This window comes from Alosa pseudoharengus, unplaced genomic scaffold (assembly GCF_046254945.1).
Source record: "Alosa pseudoharengus isolate Yale_2024_CS ecotype anadromous, Long Island Sound unplaced genomic scaffold, YU_APseudo_1.1 YU_APseudo_1.1_scf_6, whole genome shotgun sequence".
In the NCBI taxonomy this organism is placed as follows: domain Eukaryota; kingdom Metazoa; phylum Chordata; class Actinopteri; order Clupeiformes; family Clupeidae; genus Alosa; species Alosa pseudoharengus.
In genome coordinates, this window is record NW_027468848.1 from 12,566,014 (window position 1) to 12,578,919 (window position 12,906).

At 49.5% G+C, this 12,906-nt stretch overlaps 46 non-coding genes across 46 annotated transcripts; all 46 read left to right on the plus strand.

The window, feature by feature from the left end:
* Positions 1–119: 119 nt before the first annotated feature.
* trnaa-agc (transfer RNA alanine (anticodon AGC)) lies at positions 120–191 on the plus strand. The gene has a single exon. It is a non-coding gene; the product is annotated as a tRNA-Ala (tRNA).
* A 170-nt stretch (positions 192–361) lies between these two features.
* trnap-agg (transfer RNA proline (anticodon AGG)) lies at positions 362–433 on the plus strand. The gene has a single exon. It is a non-coding gene; the product is annotated as a tRNA-Pro (tRNA).
* A 189-nt stretch (positions 434–622) lies between these two features.
* trnap-cgg (transfer RNA proline (anticodon CGG)) lies at positions 623–694 on the plus strand. The gene has a single exon. It is a non-coding gene; the product is annotated as a tRNA-Pro (tRNA).
* A 173-nt stretch (positions 695–867) lies between these two features.
* On the plus strand, positions 868–939 carry trnap-ugg (transfer RNA proline (anticodon UGG)). The gene has a single exon. It is a non-coding gene; the product is annotated as a tRNA-Pro (tRNA).
* A 267-nt stretch (positions 940–1,206) lies between these two features.
* trnaa-agc (transfer RNA alanine (anticodon AGC)) lies at positions 1,207–1,278 on the plus strand. Its single transcript has one exon. It is a non-coding gene; the product is annotated as a tRNA-Ala (tRNA).
* A 170-nt stretch (positions 1,279–1,448) lies between these two features.
* trnap-agg (transfer RNA proline (anticodon AGG)) lies at positions 1,449–1,520 on the plus strand. The gene has a single exon. It is a non-coding gene; the product is annotated as a tRNA-Pro (tRNA).
* Positions 1,521–1,709: 189 nt separating this feature from the next.
* On the plus strand, positions 1,710–1,781 carry trnap-cgg (transfer RNA proline (anticodon CGG)). The gene has a single exon. It is a non-coding gene; the product is annotated as a tRNA-Pro (tRNA).
* Positions 1,782–1,954: 173 nt separating this feature from the next.
* Positions 1,955–2,026, plus strand: trnap-ugg (transfer RNA proline (anticodon UGG)). Its single transcript has one exon. It is a non-coding gene; the product is annotated as a tRNA-Pro (tRNA).
* A 290-nt stretch (positions 2,027–2,316) lies between these two features.
* On the plus strand, positions 2,317–2,388 carry trnap-agg (transfer RNA proline (anticodon AGG)). The gene has a single exon. It is a non-coding gene; the product is annotated as a tRNA-Pro (tRNA).
* A 170-nt stretch (positions 2,389–2,558) lies between these two features.
* trnaa-agc (transfer RNA alanine (anticodon AGC)) lies at positions 2,559–2,630 on the plus strand. The gene has a single exon. It is a non-coding gene; the product is annotated as a tRNA-Ala (tRNA).
* Positions 2,631–2,800: 170 nt separating this feature from the next.
* On the plus strand, positions 2,801–2,872 carry trnap-agg (transfer RNA proline (anticodon AGG)). The gene has a single exon. It is a non-coding gene; the product is annotated as a tRNA-Pro (tRNA).
* Positions 2,873–3,061: 189 nt separating this feature from the next.
* Positions 3,062–3,133, plus strand: trnap-cgg (transfer RNA proline (anticodon CGG)). The gene has a single exon. It is a non-coding gene; the product is annotated as a tRNA-Pro (tRNA).
* A 173-nt stretch (positions 3,134–3,306) lies between these two features.
* Positions 3,307–3,378, plus strand: trnap-ugg (transfer RNA proline (anticodon UGG)). Its single transcript has one exon. It is a non-coding gene; the product is annotated as a tRNA-Pro (tRNA).
* A 267-nt stretch (positions 3,379–3,645) lies between these two features.
* Positions 3,646–3,717, plus strand: trnaa-agc (transfer RNA alanine (anticodon AGC)). The gene has a single exon. It is a non-coding gene; the product is annotated as a tRNA-Ala (tRNA).
* A 170-nt stretch (positions 3,718–3,887) lies between these two features.
* On the plus strand, positions 3,888–3,959 carry trnap-agg (transfer RNA proline (anticodon AGG)). Its single transcript has one exon. It is a non-coding gene; the product is annotated as a tRNA-Pro (tRNA).
* Positions 3,960–4,148: 189 nt separating this feature from the next.
* On the plus strand, positions 4,149–4,220 carry trnap-cgg (transfer RNA proline (anticodon CGG)). Its single transcript has one exon. It is a non-coding gene; the product is annotated as a tRNA-Pro (tRNA).
* A 173-nt stretch (positions 4,221–4,393) lies between these two features.
* On the plus strand, positions 4,394–4,465 carry trnap-ugg (transfer RNA proline (anticodon UGG)). Its single transcript has one exon. It is a non-coding gene; the product is annotated as a tRNA-Pro (tRNA).
* Positions 4,466–4,755: 290 nt separating this feature from the next.
* On the plus strand, positions 4,756–4,827 carry trnap-agg (transfer RNA proline (anticodon AGG)). The gene has a single exon. It is a non-coding gene; the product is annotated as a tRNA-Pro (tRNA).
* A 170-nt stretch (positions 4,828–4,997) lies between these two features.
* On the plus strand, positions 4,998–5,069 carry trnaa-agc (transfer RNA alanine (anticodon AGC)). The gene has a single exon. It is a non-coding gene; the product is annotated as a tRNA-Ala (tRNA).
* Positions 5,070–5,481: 412 nt separating this feature from the next.
* trnap-agg (transfer RNA proline (anticodon AGG)) lies at positions 5,482–5,553 on the plus strand. Its single transcript has one exon. It is a non-coding gene; the product is annotated as a tRNA-Pro (tRNA).
* Positions 5,554–5,742: 189 nt separating this feature from the next.
* On the plus strand, positions 5,743–5,814 carry trnap-ugg (transfer RNA proline (anticodon UGG)). The gene has a single exon. It is a non-coding gene; the product is annotated as a tRNA-Pro (tRNA).
* A 173-nt stretch (positions 5,815–5,987) lies between these two features.
* Positions 5,988–6,059, plus strand: trnap-ugg (transfer RNA proline (anticodon UGG)). Its single transcript has one exon. It is a non-coding gene; the product is annotated as a tRNA-Pro (tRNA).
* Positions 6,060–6,349: 290 nt separating this feature from the next.
* On the plus strand, positions 6,350–6,421 carry trnap-agg (transfer RNA proline (anticodon AGG)). The gene has a single exon. It is a non-coding gene; the product is annotated as a tRNA-Pro (tRNA).
* A 170-nt stretch (positions 6,422–6,591) lies between these two features.
* trnap-agg (transfer RNA proline (anticodon AGG)) lies at positions 6,592–6,663 on the plus strand. Its single transcript has one exon. It is a non-coding gene; the product is annotated as a tRNA-Pro (tRNA).
* Positions 6,664–6,833: 170 nt separating this feature from the next.
* Positions 6,834–6,905, plus strand: trnap-agg (transfer RNA proline (anticodon AGG)). Its single transcript has one exon. It is a non-coding gene; the product is annotated as a tRNA-Pro (tRNA).
* Positions 6,906–7,094: 189 nt separating this feature from the next.
* Positions 7,095–7,166, plus strand: trnap-cgg (transfer RNA proline (anticodon CGG)). Its single transcript has one exon. It is a non-coding gene; the product is annotated as a tRNA-Pro (tRNA).
* A 173-nt stretch (positions 7,167–7,339) lies between these two features.
* On the plus strand, positions 7,340–7,411 carry trnat-ugu (transfer RNA threonine (anticodon UGU)). The gene has a single exon. It is a non-coding gene; the product is annotated as a tRNA-Thr (tRNA).
* A 290-nt stretch (positions 7,412–7,701) lies between these two features.
* On the plus strand, positions 7,702–7,773 carry trnap-agg (transfer RNA proline (anticodon AGG)). Its single transcript has one exon. It is a non-coding gene; the product is annotated as a tRNA-Pro (tRNA).
* Positions 7,774–7,943: 170 nt separating this feature from the next.
* On the plus strand, positions 7,944–8,015 carry trnaa-agc (transfer RNA alanine (anticodon AGC)). Its single transcript has one exon. It is a non-coding gene; the product is annotated as a tRNA-Ala (tRNA).
* A 170-nt stretch (positions 8,016–8,185) lies between these two features.
* Positions 8,186–8,257, plus strand: trnap-agg (transfer RNA proline (anticodon AGG)). Its single transcript has one exon. It is a non-coding gene; the product is annotated as a tRNA-Pro (tRNA).
* A 189-nt stretch (positions 8,258–8,446) lies between these two features.
* On the plus strand, positions 8,447–8,518 carry trnap-cgg (transfer RNA proline (anticodon CGG)). Its single transcript has one exon. It is a non-coding gene; the product is annotated as a tRNA-Pro (tRNA).
* A 173-nt stretch (positions 8,519–8,691) lies between these two features.
* trnap-ugg (transfer RNA proline (anticodon UGG)) lies at positions 8,692–8,763 on the plus strand. The gene has a single exon. It is a non-coding gene; the product is annotated as a tRNA-Pro (tRNA).
* A 290-nt stretch (positions 8,764–9,053) lies between these two features.
* On the plus strand, positions 9,054–9,125 carry trnap-agg (transfer RNA proline (anticodon AGG)). The gene has a single exon. It is a non-coding gene; the product is annotated as a tRNA-Pro (tRNA).
* A 412-nt stretch (positions 9,126–9,537) lies between these two features.
* trnap-agg (transfer RNA proline (anticodon AGG)) lies at positions 9,538–9,609 on the plus strand. Its single transcript has one exon. It is a non-coding gene; the product is annotated as a tRNA-Pro (tRNA).
* A 189-nt stretch (positions 9,610–9,798) lies between these two features.
* trnap-cgg (transfer RNA proline (anticodon CGG)) lies at positions 9,799–9,870 on the plus strand. The gene has a single exon. It is a non-coding gene; the product is annotated as a tRNA-Pro (tRNA).
* A 173-nt stretch (positions 9,871–10,043) lies between these two features.
* On the plus strand, positions 10,044–10,115 carry trnap-ugg (transfer RNA proline (anticodon UGG)). Its single transcript has one exon. It is a non-coding gene; the product is annotated as a tRNA-Pro (tRNA).
* Positions 10,116–10,405: 290 nt separating this feature from the next.
* Positions 10,406–10,477, plus strand: trnap-agg (transfer RNA proline (anticodon AGG)). Its single transcript has one exon. It is a non-coding gene; the product is annotated as a tRNA-Pro (tRNA).
* Positions 10,478–10,647: 170 nt separating this feature from the next.
* trnaa-agc (transfer RNA alanine (anticodon AGC)) lies at positions 10,648–10,719 on the plus strand. The gene has a single exon. It is a non-coding gene; the product is annotated as a tRNA-Ala (tRNA).
* A 170-nt stretch (positions 10,720–10,889) lies between these two features.
* On the plus strand, positions 10,890–10,961 carry trnap-agg (transfer RNA proline (anticodon AGG)). The gene has a single exon. It is a non-coding gene; the product is annotated as a tRNA-Pro (tRNA).
* A 170-nt stretch (positions 10,962–11,131) lies between these two features.
* trnaa-agc (transfer RNA alanine (anticodon AGC)) lies at positions 11,132–11,203 on the plus strand. The gene has a single exon. It is a non-coding gene; the product is annotated as a tRNA-Ala (tRNA).
* A 170-nt stretch (positions 11,204–11,373) lies between these two features.
* trnap-agg (transfer RNA proline (anticodon AGG)) lies at positions 11,374–11,445 on the plus strand. Its single transcript has one exon. It is a non-coding gene; the product is annotated as a tRNA-Pro (tRNA).
* A 189-nt stretch (positions 11,446–11,634) lies between these two features.
* On the plus strand, positions 11,635–11,706 carry trnap-ugg (transfer RNA proline (anticodon UGG)). The gene has a single exon. It is a non-coding gene; the product is annotated as a tRNA-Pro (tRNA).
* Positions 11,707–11,879: 173 nt separating this feature from the next.
* trnap-ugg (transfer RNA proline (anticodon UGG)) lies at positions 11,880–11,951 on the plus strand. The gene has a single exon. It is a non-coding gene; the product is annotated as a tRNA-Pro (tRNA).
* Positions 11,952–12,241: 290 nt separating this feature from the next.
* Positions 12,242–12,313, plus strand: trnap-agg (transfer RNA proline (anticodon AGG)). The gene has a single exon. It is a non-coding gene; the product is annotated as a tRNA-Pro (tRNA).
* A 170-nt stretch (positions 12,314–12,483) lies between these two features.
* On the plus strand, positions 12,484–12,555 carry trnaa-agc (transfer RNA alanine (anticodon AGC)). Its single transcript has one exon. It is a non-coding gene; the product is annotated as a tRNA-Ala (tRNA).
* Positions 12,556–12,725: 170 nt separating this feature from the next.
* Positions 12,726–12,797, plus strand: trnap-agg (transfer RNA proline (anticodon AGG)). The gene has a single exon. It is a non-coding gene; the product is annotated as a tRNA-Pro (tRNA).
* Positions 12,798–12,906: the final 109 nt, after the last annotated feature.

Here is a 12,906-nt window from a genome sequence, read left to right on the forward strand (position 1 = left end):
ACCTTTGCTGTACAGCATATAGCCGGCAGCTTTTCTGCAACTAAACACCACCACACCTCCCTTTCCTTACAGATAAATATTGCTGCACAGAAGGCTCGACATAAGCTTTTGAGCAGCGTGGCTCGTTGGTCTAGGGGTATGATTCTCGCTTAGCGTGCGAGAGGTCCCGGGTTCAAATCCCGGAAGAGCCCTTTCCCACGCAACTTTCTGTCAGTATCATGTGTTTGTGTCAGCACTGTCTCTCCTTTGCTGTACAGCATGTAGCCGGCAGCTTTTCTGCAACTCAACACCACCCGACCTGCCTTTCCTTTCAGCTAAATATTGCTGCACAAAACGCTTGACAAAAGCGTTTGTGCAGCGTGGCTCGTTGGTCTAGGGGTATGATTCTCGCTTAGGGTGCGAGAGGTCCCGGGTTCAAATCCCGGACGAGCCCTCTGTTCTGTGAAACTCTGCAACTTTTGCTGCTAGCTGCCACCGGTGAACTGCTGCAGTTTGTTACCCAGGACTTACTTTAGGAAATGTTGATGCGCAGTGGAACCAAGCTGAAATATTGGTCTTCCCTGCAGACCACTCTAAATATTTGTGTGAAGAAAGGCACCGAATAAAAGGTACCCTTGGCCCAGGCTCGTTGGTCTAGGGGTATGATTCTCGCTTCGGGTGCGAGAGGTCCCGGGTTCAACTCCCGGACGAGCCCTTCTATCTGAAAGAAACGCCAGACTTCACTGCAAGAATCGACGCTAACGAAACAAACAAAGACGAAACTCTTTTGTTAGCATTGAAGGAAAAGAGCCAATTTTGAACCAGATTTTTTACTTGCTCAGGCCTGCAAGGGGTCCTGACCAAATAAGACCCAGGAGAGCACTCAGCGGCTCGTTGGTCTAGGGGTATGATTCTCGCTTTGGGTGCGAGAGGTCCCGGGTTCAAATCCCGGACGAGCCCTTTTGTGCTTCCTCACCAATTCTTTGTCGGCCTCACTGTCTAACGCCTTTGTGCTGTGGAGATTTAGAGGTCCCGGGTTCAAATCCCGGACGAGCCCTTCCCCACGCAAATATTTGTCATTATCATGTGCTTGTGTCAGCACTGTCTCACCTTTGCTGTACAGCATATAGCCGGCAGCTTTTCTGCAACTAAACACCACCACACCTCCCTTTCCTTACAGATAAATATTGCTGCACAGAAGGCTCGACATAAGCTTTTGAGCAGCGTGGCTCGTTGGTCTAGGGGTATGATTCTCGCTTAGCGTGCGAGAGGTCCCGGGTTCAAATCCCGGAAGAGCCCTTTCCCACGCAACTTTCTGTCAGTATCATGTGTTTGTGTCAGCACTGTCTCTCCTTTGCTGTACAGCATGTAGCCGGCAGCTTTTCTGCAACTCAACACCACCCGACCTGCCTTTCCTTTCAGCTAAATATTGCTGCACAAAACGCTCGACAAAAGCGTTTGTGCAGCGTGGCTCGTTGGTCTAGGGGTATGATTCTCGCTTAGGGTGCGAGAGGTCCCGGGTTCAAATCCCGGACGAGCCCTCTGTTCTGTGAAACTCTGCAACTTTTGCTGCTAGCTGCCACCGGTGAACTGCTGCAGTTTGTTACCCAGGACTTACTTTAGGAAATGTTGATGCGCAGTGGAACCAAGCTGAAATATTGGTCTTCCCTGCAGACCACTCTAAATATTTGTGTGAAGAAAGGCACCGAATAAAAGGTACCCTTGGCCCAGGCTCGTTGGTCTAGGGGTATGATTCTCGCTTCGGGTGCGAGAGGTCCCGGGTTCAACTCCCGGACGAGCCCTTCTTTCCGAAAGAAACACCAGACTTCACTGCAAGAATCGACGCTAACGAAACAAACAAAGACGAAACTTTTTTGTTAGCATTGAAGGAAAAGAGCCAATTTTGAACCAGATTTTTTACTTGCTCAGGCCTGCAAGGGGTCCTGACCAAATAAGACCCAGCAGAGCACTCAGCGGCTCGTTGGTCTAGGGGTATGATTCTCGCTTTGGGTGCGAGAGGTCCCGGGTTCAAATCCCGGACGAGCCCTTTTGTGCTTCCTCACCAATTCTTTGTCGGCCTCACTGTCTAACGCCTTTGTGCTGTGGAGATTTAGCCTCAGTTGGATGTTTATTTTTTCCCCCGTAGCCATCACATTGGGGCTTGTTGTTCTAGGGGAATGATTATCGCTTTGGGTGCAAGAGGTCCCGGGTTCAAATCCAGGACGAGCCCGCAGGCGTTATAGGTGCATTTCATTGAAATGTGTTAATTTTCAACTCTCGTCAGTGATCTAGAAAATTATGTTGTTGTTTTTTTCAACTAAATTCATAGCCAGTCAAGGCTCGTTGGTCTAGGGGTATGATTCTCGCTTAGGGTGCGAGAGGTCCCGGGTTCAAATCCCGGACGAGCCCTTCCCCACGCAAATATTTGTCATTATCATGTGCTTCTGTCAGCACTGTCTCACCTTTGCTGTACAGCATATAGCCGGCAGCTTTTCTGCAACTAAACACCACCACACCTCCCTTTCCTTTCAGATAAATATTGCTGCACAGAAGGCTCGACATAAGCTTTTGAGCAGCGTGGCTCGTTGGTCTAGGGGTATGATTCTCGCTTAGCGTGCGAGAGGTCCCGGGTTCAAATCCCGGAAGAGCCCTTTCCCACGCAACTTTCTGTCAGTATCATTTGTTTGTGTCAGCACTGTCTCTCCTTTGCTGTACAGCATGTAGCCGGCAGCTTTTCTGCAACTCAACACCACCCGACCTGCCTTTCCTTTCAGCTAAATATTGCTGCACAAAACGCTCGACAAAAGCGTTTGTGCAGCGTGGCTCGTTGGTCTAGGGGTATGATTCTCGCTTAGGGTGCGAGAGGTCCCGGGTTCAAATCCCGGACGAGCCCTCTGTTCTGTGAAACTCTGCAACTTTTGCTGCTAGCTGCCACCGGTGAACTGCTGCAGTTTGTTACCCAGGACTTACTTTAGGAAATGTTGATGCGCAGTGGAACCAAGCTGAAATATTGGTCTTCCCTGCAGACCACTCTAAATATTTGTGTGAAGAAAGGCACCGAATAAAAGGTACCCTTGGCCCAGGCTCGTTGGTCTAGGGGTATGATTCTCGCTTCGGGTGCGAGAGGTCCCGGGTTCAACTCCCGGACGAGCCCTTCTTTCCGAAAGAAACACCAGACTTCACTGCAAGAATCGACGCTAACGAAACAAACAAAGACGAAACTTTTTTGTTAGCATTGAAGGAAAAGAGCCAATTTTGAACCAGATTTTTTACTTGCTCAGGCCTGCAAGGGGTCCTGACCAAATAAGACCCAGGAGAGCACTCAGCGGCTCGTTGGTCTAGGGGTATGATTCTCGCTTTGGGTGCGAGAGGTCCCGGGTTCAAATCCCGGACGAGCCCTTTTGTGCTTCCTCACCAATTCTTTGTCGGCCTCACTGTCTAACGCCTTTGTGCTGTGGAGATTTAGAGGTCCCGGGTTCAAATCCCGGACGAGCCCTTCCCCACGCAAATATTTGTCATTATCATGTGCTTGTGTCAGCACTGTCTCACCTTTGCTGTACAGCATATAGCCGGCAGCTTTTCTGCAACTAAACACCACCACACCTCCCTTTCCTTACAGATAAATATTGCTGCACAGAAGGCTCGACATAAGCTTTTGAGCAGCGTGGCTCGTTGGTCTAGGGGTATGATTCTCGCTTAGCGTGCGAGAGGTCCCGGGTTCAAATCCCGGAAGAGCCCTTTCCCACGCAACTTTCTGTCAGTATCATGTGTTTGTGTCAGCACTGTCTCTCCTTTGCTGTACAGCATGTAGCCGGCAGCTTTTCTGCAACTCAACACCACCCGACCTGCCTTTCCTTTCAGCTAAATATTGCTGCACAAAACGCTCGACAAAAGCGTTTGTGCAGCGTGGCTCGTTGGTCTAGGGGTATGATTCTCGCTTAGGGTGCGAGAGGTCCCGGGTTCAAATCCCGGACGAGCCCTCTGTTCTGTGAAACTCTGCAACTTTTGCTGCTAGCTGCCACCGGTGAACTGCTGCAGTTTGTTACCCAGGACTTACTTTAGGAAATGTTGATGCGCAGTGGAACCAAGCTGAAATATTGGTCTTCCCTGCAGACCACTCTAAATATTTGTGTGAAGAAAGGCACCGAATAAAAGGTACCCTTGGCCCAGGCTCGTTGGTCTAGGGGTATGATTCTTGCTTCGGGTGCGAGAGGTCCCGGGTTCAAGTCCCGGACGAGCCCTTCTTTCCGAAAGAAACGACAGACTTCACTGCAAGAATCGACGCTAACGAAACAAACAAAGACGAAACTCATTTGTTAGCATTGAAGGAAAAGAGCCAATTTTGAACCAGATTTTTTACTTGCTCAGGCCTGCAAGGGGTCCTGACCAAATAAGACCCAGGAGAGCACTCAGCGGCTCGTTGGTCTAGGGGTATGATTCTCGCTTTGGGTGCGAGAGGTCCCGGGTTCAAATCCCGGACGAGCCCTTTTGTGCTTCCTCACCAATTCTTTGTCGGCCTCACTGTCTAACGCCTTTGTGCTGTGGAGATTTAGCCTCAGTTGGATGTTTATTTTTTCCCCCGTAGCCATCACATTGGGGCTTGTTGTTCTAGGGGAATGATTATCGCTTTGGGTGCGAGAGGTCCCGGGTTCAAATCCAGGACGAGCCCGCAGGCGTTATAGGTGCATTTCATTGAAATGTGTTAATTTTCAACTCTCGTCAGTGATCTAGAAAATTATGTTGTTGTTTTTTTCAACTAAATTCATAGCCAGTCAAGGCTCGTTGGTCTAGGGGTATGATTCTCGATTAGGGTGCGAGAGGTCCCGGGTTCAAATCCCGGACGAGCCCTTCCCCACGCAAATATTTGTCATTATCATGTGCTTGTGTCAGCACTGTCTCACCTTTGCTGTACAGCATATAGCCGGCAGCTTTACTGCAACTAAACACCACCACACCTCCCTTTCCTTTCAGATAAATATTGCTGCACAGAAGGCTCGACATAAGCTTTTGAGCAGCGTGGCTCGTTGGTCTAGGGGTATGATTCTCGCTTAGCGTGCGAGAGGTCCCGGGTTCAAATCCCGGAAGAGCCCTTTCCCACGCAACTTTCTGTCAGTATCATGTGTTTGTGTCAGCACTGTCTCTCCTTTGCTGTACAGCATGTAGCCGGCAGCTTTTCTGCAACTCAACACCACCCGACCTGCCTTTCCTTTCAGATAAATATTGCTGCACAGAAGGCTCGACATAAGCTTTTGAGCAGCGTGGCTCGTTGTTCTAGGGGTATGATTCTCGCTTAGCGTGCGAGAGGTCCCGGGTTCAAATCCCGGAAGAGCCCTTTCCCACGCAACTTTCTGTCAGTATCATGTGTTTGTGTCAGCACTGTCTCTCCTTTGCTGTACAGCATGTAGCCGGCAGCTTTTCTGCAACTCAACACCACCCGACCTGCCTTTCCTTTCAGCTAAATATTGCTGCACAAAACGCTCGACAAAAGCGTTTGTGCAGCGTGGCTCGTTGGTCTAGGGGTATGATTCTCGCTTAGGGTGCGAGAGGTCCCGGGTTCAAATCCCGGACGAGCCCTCTGTTCTGTGAAACTCTGCAACTTCTGCTGCTAGCTGCCACCGGTGAACTGCTGCAGTTTGTTACCCAGGACTTACTTTAGGAAATGTTGATGCGCAGTGGAACCAAGCTGAAATATTGGTCTTCCCTGCAGACCACTCTAAATATTTGTGTGAAGAAAGGCACCGAATAAAAGGTACCCTTGGCCTTGGCTCGTTGGTCTAGGGGTATGATTCTCGCTTTGGGTGCGAGAGGTCCCGGGTTCAAATCCCGGATGAGCCCTTCTTTCCGAAAGTAACGCCAGACTTCACTGCAAGAATCGACGCTAACGAAACAAACAAAGACGAAACTCTTTTGTTAGCATTGAAGGAAAAGAGCCAATTATAAACCAGATTTTTTACTTGCTCAGGCCTGCAATGGGTCCTGACCAAATAAGTCCCAGGAGAGCACTCAGCGGCTCGTTGGTCTAGGGGTATGATTCTCGCTTTGGGTGCGAGAGGTCCCGGGTTCAAATCCCGGACGAGCCCTTTTGTGCTTCCTCACCAATTCTTTGTCGGCCTCACTGTCTAACGCCTTTGTGCTGTGGAGATTTAGCCTCAGTTGGATGTTTATTTTTTCCCCCGTAGCCATCACATTGGGGCTTGTTGTTCCAGGGGAATGATTATCGCTTTGGGTGCGAGAGGTCCCGGGTTCAAATCCAGGACGAGCCCGCAGGCGTTATAGGTGCAATTTATTGAAATGTGTTAATTTTCAACTCTCGTCAGTGATCTAGAAAATTATGTTGTTGTTTTTTTCAACTAAATTCATAGCCAGTCAAGGCTCGTTGGTCTAGGGGTATGATTCTCGCTTAGGGTGCGAGAGGTCCCGGGTTCAAATCCCGGACGAGCCCTTCCCCACGCAAATATTTGTCATTATCATGTGCTTGTGTCAGCACTGTCTCACCTTTGCTGTACAGCATATAGCCGGCAGCTTTTCTGCAACTAAACACCACCACACCTCCCTTTCCTTTCAGATAAATATTGCTGCACAGAAGGCTCGACATAAGCTTTTGAGCAGCGTGGCTCGTTGGTCTAGGGGTATGATTTTCGCTTAGGGTGCGAGAGGTCCCGGGTTCAAATCCCGGAAGAGCCCTTTCCCACGCAACTTTCTGTCAGTATCATGTGTTTGTGTCAGCACTGTCTCTCTTTTGCTGTACAGCATGTAGCCGGCAGCTTTTCTGCAACTCAACACCACCCGACCTGCCTTTCCTTTCAGCTAAATATTGCTGCACAAAACGCTCGACAAAAGCGTTTGTGCAGCGTGGCTCGTTGGTCTAGGGGTATGATTCTCGCTTAGGGTGCGAGAGGTCCCGGGTTCAAATCCCGGACGAGCCCTCTGTTCTGTGAAACTCTGCAACTTTTGCTGCTAGCTGCCACCGGTGAACTGCTGCAGTTTGTTACCCAGGACTTACTTTAGGAAATGTTGATGCGCAGTGGAACCAAGCTGAAATATTGGTCTTCCCTGCAGACCACTCTAAATATTTGTGTGAAGAAAGGCACCGAATAAAAGGTACCCTTGGCCCAGGCTCGTTGGTCTAGGGGTATGATTCTTGCTTCGGGTGCGAGAGGTCCCGGGTTCAACTCCCGGACGAGCCCTTCTTTCCGAAAGAAACGACAGACTTCACTGCAAGAATCGACGCTAACGAAACAAACAAAGACGAAACTCTTTTGTTAGCATTGAAGGAAAAGAGCCAATTTTGAACCAGATTTTTTACTTGCTCAGGCCTGCAAGGGGTCCTGACCAAATAAGACCCAGGAGAGCACTCAGCGGCTCGCTGGTCTAGGGGTATGATTCTCGCTTTGTGTGCGAGAGGTCCCGGGTTCAAATCCCGGACGAGCCCTTTTGTGCTTCCTCACCAATTCTTTGTCGGCCTCACTGTCTAACGCCTTTGTGCTGTGGAGATTTAGCCTCAGTTGGATGTTTATTTTTTCCCCCGTAGCCATCACATTGGGGCTTGTTGTTCTAGGGGAATGATTATCGCTTTGGGTGCGAGAGGTCCCGGGTTCAAATCCAGGACGAGCCCGCAGGCGTTATAGGTGCATTTCATTGAAATGTGTTAATTTTCAACTCTCGTCAGTGATCTAGAAAATTATGTTGTTGTTTTTTTCAACTAAATTCATAGCCAGTCAAGGCTCGTTGGTCTAGGGGTATGATTCTCGCTTAGGGTGCGAGAGGTCCCGGGTTCAAATCCCGGACGAGCCCTTCCCCACGCAAATATTTGTCATTATCATGTGCTTGTGTCAGCACTGTCTCACCTTTGCTGTACAGCATATAGCCGGCAGCTTTACTGCAACTAAACACCACCACACCTCCCTTTCCTTTCAGATAAATATTGCTGCACAGAAGGCTCGACATAAGCTTTTGAGCAGCGTGGCTCGTTGGTCTAGGGGTATGATTCTCGCTTAGCGTGCGAGAGGTCCCGGGTTCAAATCCCGGAAGAGCCCTTTCCCACGCAACTTTCTGTCAGTATCATGTGTTTGTGTCAGCACTGTCTCTCCTTTGCTGTACAGCATGTAGCCGGCAGCTTTTCTGCAACTCAACACCACCCGACCTGCCTTTCCTTTCAGCTAAATATTGCTGCACAAAACGCTCGACAAAAGCGTTTGTCCAGCGTGGCTCGTTGGTCTAGGGGTATGATTCTCGCTTAGGGTGCGAGAGGTCCCGGGTTCAAATCCCGGACGAGCCCTCTGTTCTGTGAAACTCTGCAACTTTTGATGCTAGCTGCCACCGGTGAACTGCTGCAGTTTGTTACCCAGGACTTACTTTAGGAAATGTTGATGCGCAGTGGAACCAAGCTGAAATATTGGTCTTCCCTGCAGACCACTCTAAATATTTGTGTGAAGAAAGGCACCGAATAAAAGGTACCCTTGGCCCAGGCTCGTTGGTCTAGGGGTATGAATTTCGCTTCGGGTGCGAGAGGTCCCGGGTTCAACTCCCGGATGAGCCCTTCTTTCCGAAAGAAACGCCAGACTTCACTGCAAGAATCGACGCTAACGAAACAAACAAAGACGAAACTCTTTTGTTAGCATTGAAGGAAAAGAGCCAATTTTCAACCAGATTTTTTACTTGCTCAGGCCTGCAAGGGGTCCTGACCAAATAAGACCCAGGAGAGCACTCAGCGGCTCGTTGGTCTAGGGGTATGATCCTCGCTTTGGGTGCGACAGGTCCCGGGTTCAAATCCCGGACGAGCCCTTTTGTGCTTCCTCACCAATTCTTTGTCGGCCTCACTGTCTAACGCCTTTGTGCTGTGGAGATTTAGCCTCAGTTGGATGTTTATTTTTTCCCCCGTAGCCATCACATTGGGGCTTGTTGTTCTAGGGGAATGATTATCGCTTTGGGTGCGAGAGGTCCCGGGTTCAAATCCAGGACGAGCCCGCAGGCGTTATAGGTGCATTTCATTGAAATGTGTTAATTTTCAACTCTCGTCAGTGATCTAGAAAATTATGTTGTTGTTTTTTTCAACTAAATTCATAGCCAGTCAAGGCTCGTTGGTCTAGGGGTATGATTCTCGCTTAGGGTGCGAGAGGTCCCGGGTTCAAATCCCGGACGAGCCCTTCCCCACGCAAATATTTGTCATTATCATGTGCTTGTGTCAGCACTGTCTCACCTTTGCTGTACAGCATATAGCCGGCAGCTTTTCTGCAACTAAACACCACCACACCTCCCTTTCCTTTCAGATAAATATTGCTGCACAGAAGGCTCGACATAAGCTTTTGAGCAGCGTGGCTCGTTGGTCTAGGGGTATGATTCTCGCTTAGGGTGCGAGAGGTCCCGGGTTCAAATCCCAGAAGAGCCCTTTCCCACGCAACTTTCTGTAAGTATCATGTTTTTGTGTCAGCACTGTCTCTCCTTTGCTGTACAGCATGTATCCGGCAGCTTTTCTGCAACTCAACACCACCCGACCTCCCTTTCCTTTCAGCTAAATATTGCTGCACAAAACGCTCGACAAAAGCGTTTGTGCAGCGTGGCTCGTTGGTCTAGGGGTATGATTCTCGCTTAGGGTGCGAGAGGTCCCGGGTTCAAATCCCGGACGAGCCCTCTGTTCTGTGAAACTCTGCAACTTTTGATGCTAGCTGCCACCAGTGAACTGCTGCAGTTTGTTACCCAGGACTTACTTTAGGAAATGTTGATGCGCAGTGGAACCAAGCTGAAATATTGGTCTTCCCTGCAGACCACTCTAAATATTTGTGTGTAGAAAGGCACCGAATAAAAGGTAACGTTGGCCCAGGGTCGTTGGTCTAGGGGTATGATTCTCGCTTCGGGTGCGAGAGGTCCCGGGTTCAACTCCCGGACGAGCCCTTCTATCCGAAAGAAACGCCAGACTTCACTGCAAGGATCGACGCTAACGAAACAAACAAAGACGAAACTCTTTTGTTAGCATTGAAGGAAAAGAGCCAATTTTGAACCAGATTTTTTACTTGCTCAGGCCTGCAAGGGGTCCTGACCAAATAAGACCCAGGAGAGCACTCAGCGGCTCGTTGGTCTAGGGGTATGATTCTCGCTTTGGGTGCGAGAGGTCCCGGGTTCAAATCCCGGACGAGCCCTTTTGTGCTTCCTCACCAATTCTTTGTCGGCCTCACTGTCTAACGCCTTTGTGCTGTGGAGATTTAGCCTCAGTTGGATGTTTATTTTTTCCCCCGTAGCCATCACATTGGGGCTTGTTGTTCTAGGGGAATGATTATCGCTTTGGGTGCGAGAGGTCCCGGGTTCAAATCCAGGACGAGCCCGCAGGCGTTATAGGTGCATTTCATTGAAATGTGTTAATTTTCAACTCTCGTCAGTGATCTAGAAAATTATGTTGTTGTTTTTTTCAACTAAATTCATAGCCAGTCAAGGCTCGTTGGTCTAGGGGTATGATTCTCGCTTAGGGTGCGAGAGGTCCCGGAATCAAATCCCGGACGAGCCCTTCCCCACGCAAATATTTGTCATTATCATGTGCTTGTGTCAGCACTGTCTCACCTTTGCTGTACAGCATATAGCCGGCAGCTTTTCTGCAACTAAACACCACGACACCTCCCTTTCCTTTCAGATAAATATTGCTGCACAGAAGGCTCGACATAAGCTTTTGTGCAGCGTGGCTCGTTGGTCTAGGGGTATGATTCTCGCTTAGCGTGCGAGAGGTCCCGGGTTCAAATCCCGGAAGAGCCCTTTCCCACGCAACTTTCTGTCAGTATCATGTGTTTGTGTCAGCACTGTCTCTCCTTTGCTGTACAGCATGTAGCCGGCAGCTTTTCTGCAACTCAACACCACCCGACCTGCCTTTCCTTTCAGCTAAATATTGCTGCACAAAACGCTCGACAAAAGCGTTTGTGCAGCGTGGCTCGTTGGTCTAGGGGTATGATTCTCGCTTAGGGTGCGAGAGGTCCCGGGTTCAAATCCCGGACGAGCCCTTCCCCACGCAAATATTTGTCATTATCATGTGCTTGTGTCAGCACTGTCTCACCTTTGCTGTACAGCATATAGCCGGCAGCTTTACTGCAACTAAACACCACCACACCTCCCTTTCCTTTCAGATAAATATTGCTGCACAGAAGGCTCGACATAAGCTTTTGAGCAGCGTGGCTCGTTGGTCTAGGGGTATGATTCTCGCTTAGCGTGCGAGAGGTCCCGGGTTCAAATCCCGGAAGAGCCCTTTCCCACGCAACTTTCTGTCAGTATCATGTGTTTGTGTCAGCACTGTCTCTCCTTTGCTGTACAGCATGTAGCCGGCAGCTTTTCTGCAACTCAACACCACCCGACCTGCCTTTCCTTTCAGCTAAATATTGCTGCACAAAACGCTCGACAAAAGCGTTTGTGCAGCGTGGCTCGTTGGTCTAGGGGTATGATTCTCGCTTAGGGTGCGAGAGGTCCCGGGTTCAAATCCCGGACGAGCCCTCTGTTCTGTGAAACTCTGCAACTTCTGCTGCTAGCTGCCACCGGTGAACTGCTGCAGTTTGTTACCCAGGACTTACTTTAGGAAATGTTGATGCGCAGTGGAACCAAGCTGAAATATTGGTCTTCCCTGCAGACCACTCTAAATATTTGTGTGAAGAAAGGCACCGAATAAAAGGTACCCTTGGCCTTGGCTCGTTGGTCTAGGGGTATGATTCTCGCTTTGGGTGCGAGAGGTCCCGGGTTCAAATCCCGGATGAGCCCTTCTATCCGAAAGAAACGCCAGACTTCACTGCAAGAATCGACGCTAACGAAACAAACAAAGACGAAACTCTTTTGTTAGCATTGAAGGAAAAGAGCCAATTTTGAACCAGATTTTTTACTTGCTCAGGCCTGCAAGTGGTCCTGACAAAATAAGACCCAGCAGAGCACTCAGCGGCTCGTTGGTCTAGGGGTATGATTCTCGCTTTGGGTGCGAGAGGTCCCGGGTTCAAATCCCGGACGAGCCCTTTTGTGCTTCCTCACCAATTCTTTGTCGGCCTCACTGTCTAACGCCTTTGTGCTGTGGAGATTTAGCCTCAGTTGGATGTTTATTTTTTCCCCCGTAGCCATCACATTGGGGCTTGTTGTTCTAGGGGAATGATTATCGCTTTGGGTGCAAGAGGTCCCGGGTTCAAATCCAGGACGAGCCCGCAGGCGTTATAGGTGCATTTCATTGAAATGTGTTAATTTTCAACTCTCGTCAGTGATCTAGAAAATTATGTTGTTGTTTTTTTCAACTAAATTCATAGCCAGTCAAGGCTCGTTGGTCTAGGGGTATGATTCTCGCTTAGGGTGCGAGAGGTCCCGGGTTCAAATCCCGGACGAGCCCTTCCCCACGCAAATATTTGTCATTATCATGTGCTTCTGTCAGCACTGTCTCATCTTTGCTGTACAGCATATAGCCGGCAGCTTTTCTGCAACTAAACACCACCACACCTCCCTTTCCTTTCAGATAAATATTGCTGCACAGAAGGCTCGACATAAGCTTTTGAGCAGCGTGGCTCGTTGGTCTAGGGGTATGATTCTCGCTTAGCGTGCGAGAGGTCCCGGGTTCAAATCCCGGAAGAGCCCTTTCCCACGCAACTTTCTGTCAGTATCATTTGTTTGTGTCAGCACTGTCTCTCCTTTGCTGTACAGCATGTAGCCGGCAGCTTTTCTGCAACTCAACACCACCCGACCTGCCTTTCCTTTCAGCTAAATATTGCTGCACAAAACGCTCGACAAAAGCGTTTGTGCAGCGTGGCTCGTTGGTCTAGGGGTATGATTCTCGCTTAGGGTGCGAGAGGTCCCGGGTTCAAATCCCGGACGAGCCCTCTGTTCTGTGAAACTCTGCAACTTTTGCTGCTAGCTGCCACCGGTGAACTGCTGCAGTTTGTTACCCAGGACTTACTTTAGGAAATGTTGATGCGCAGTGGAACCAAG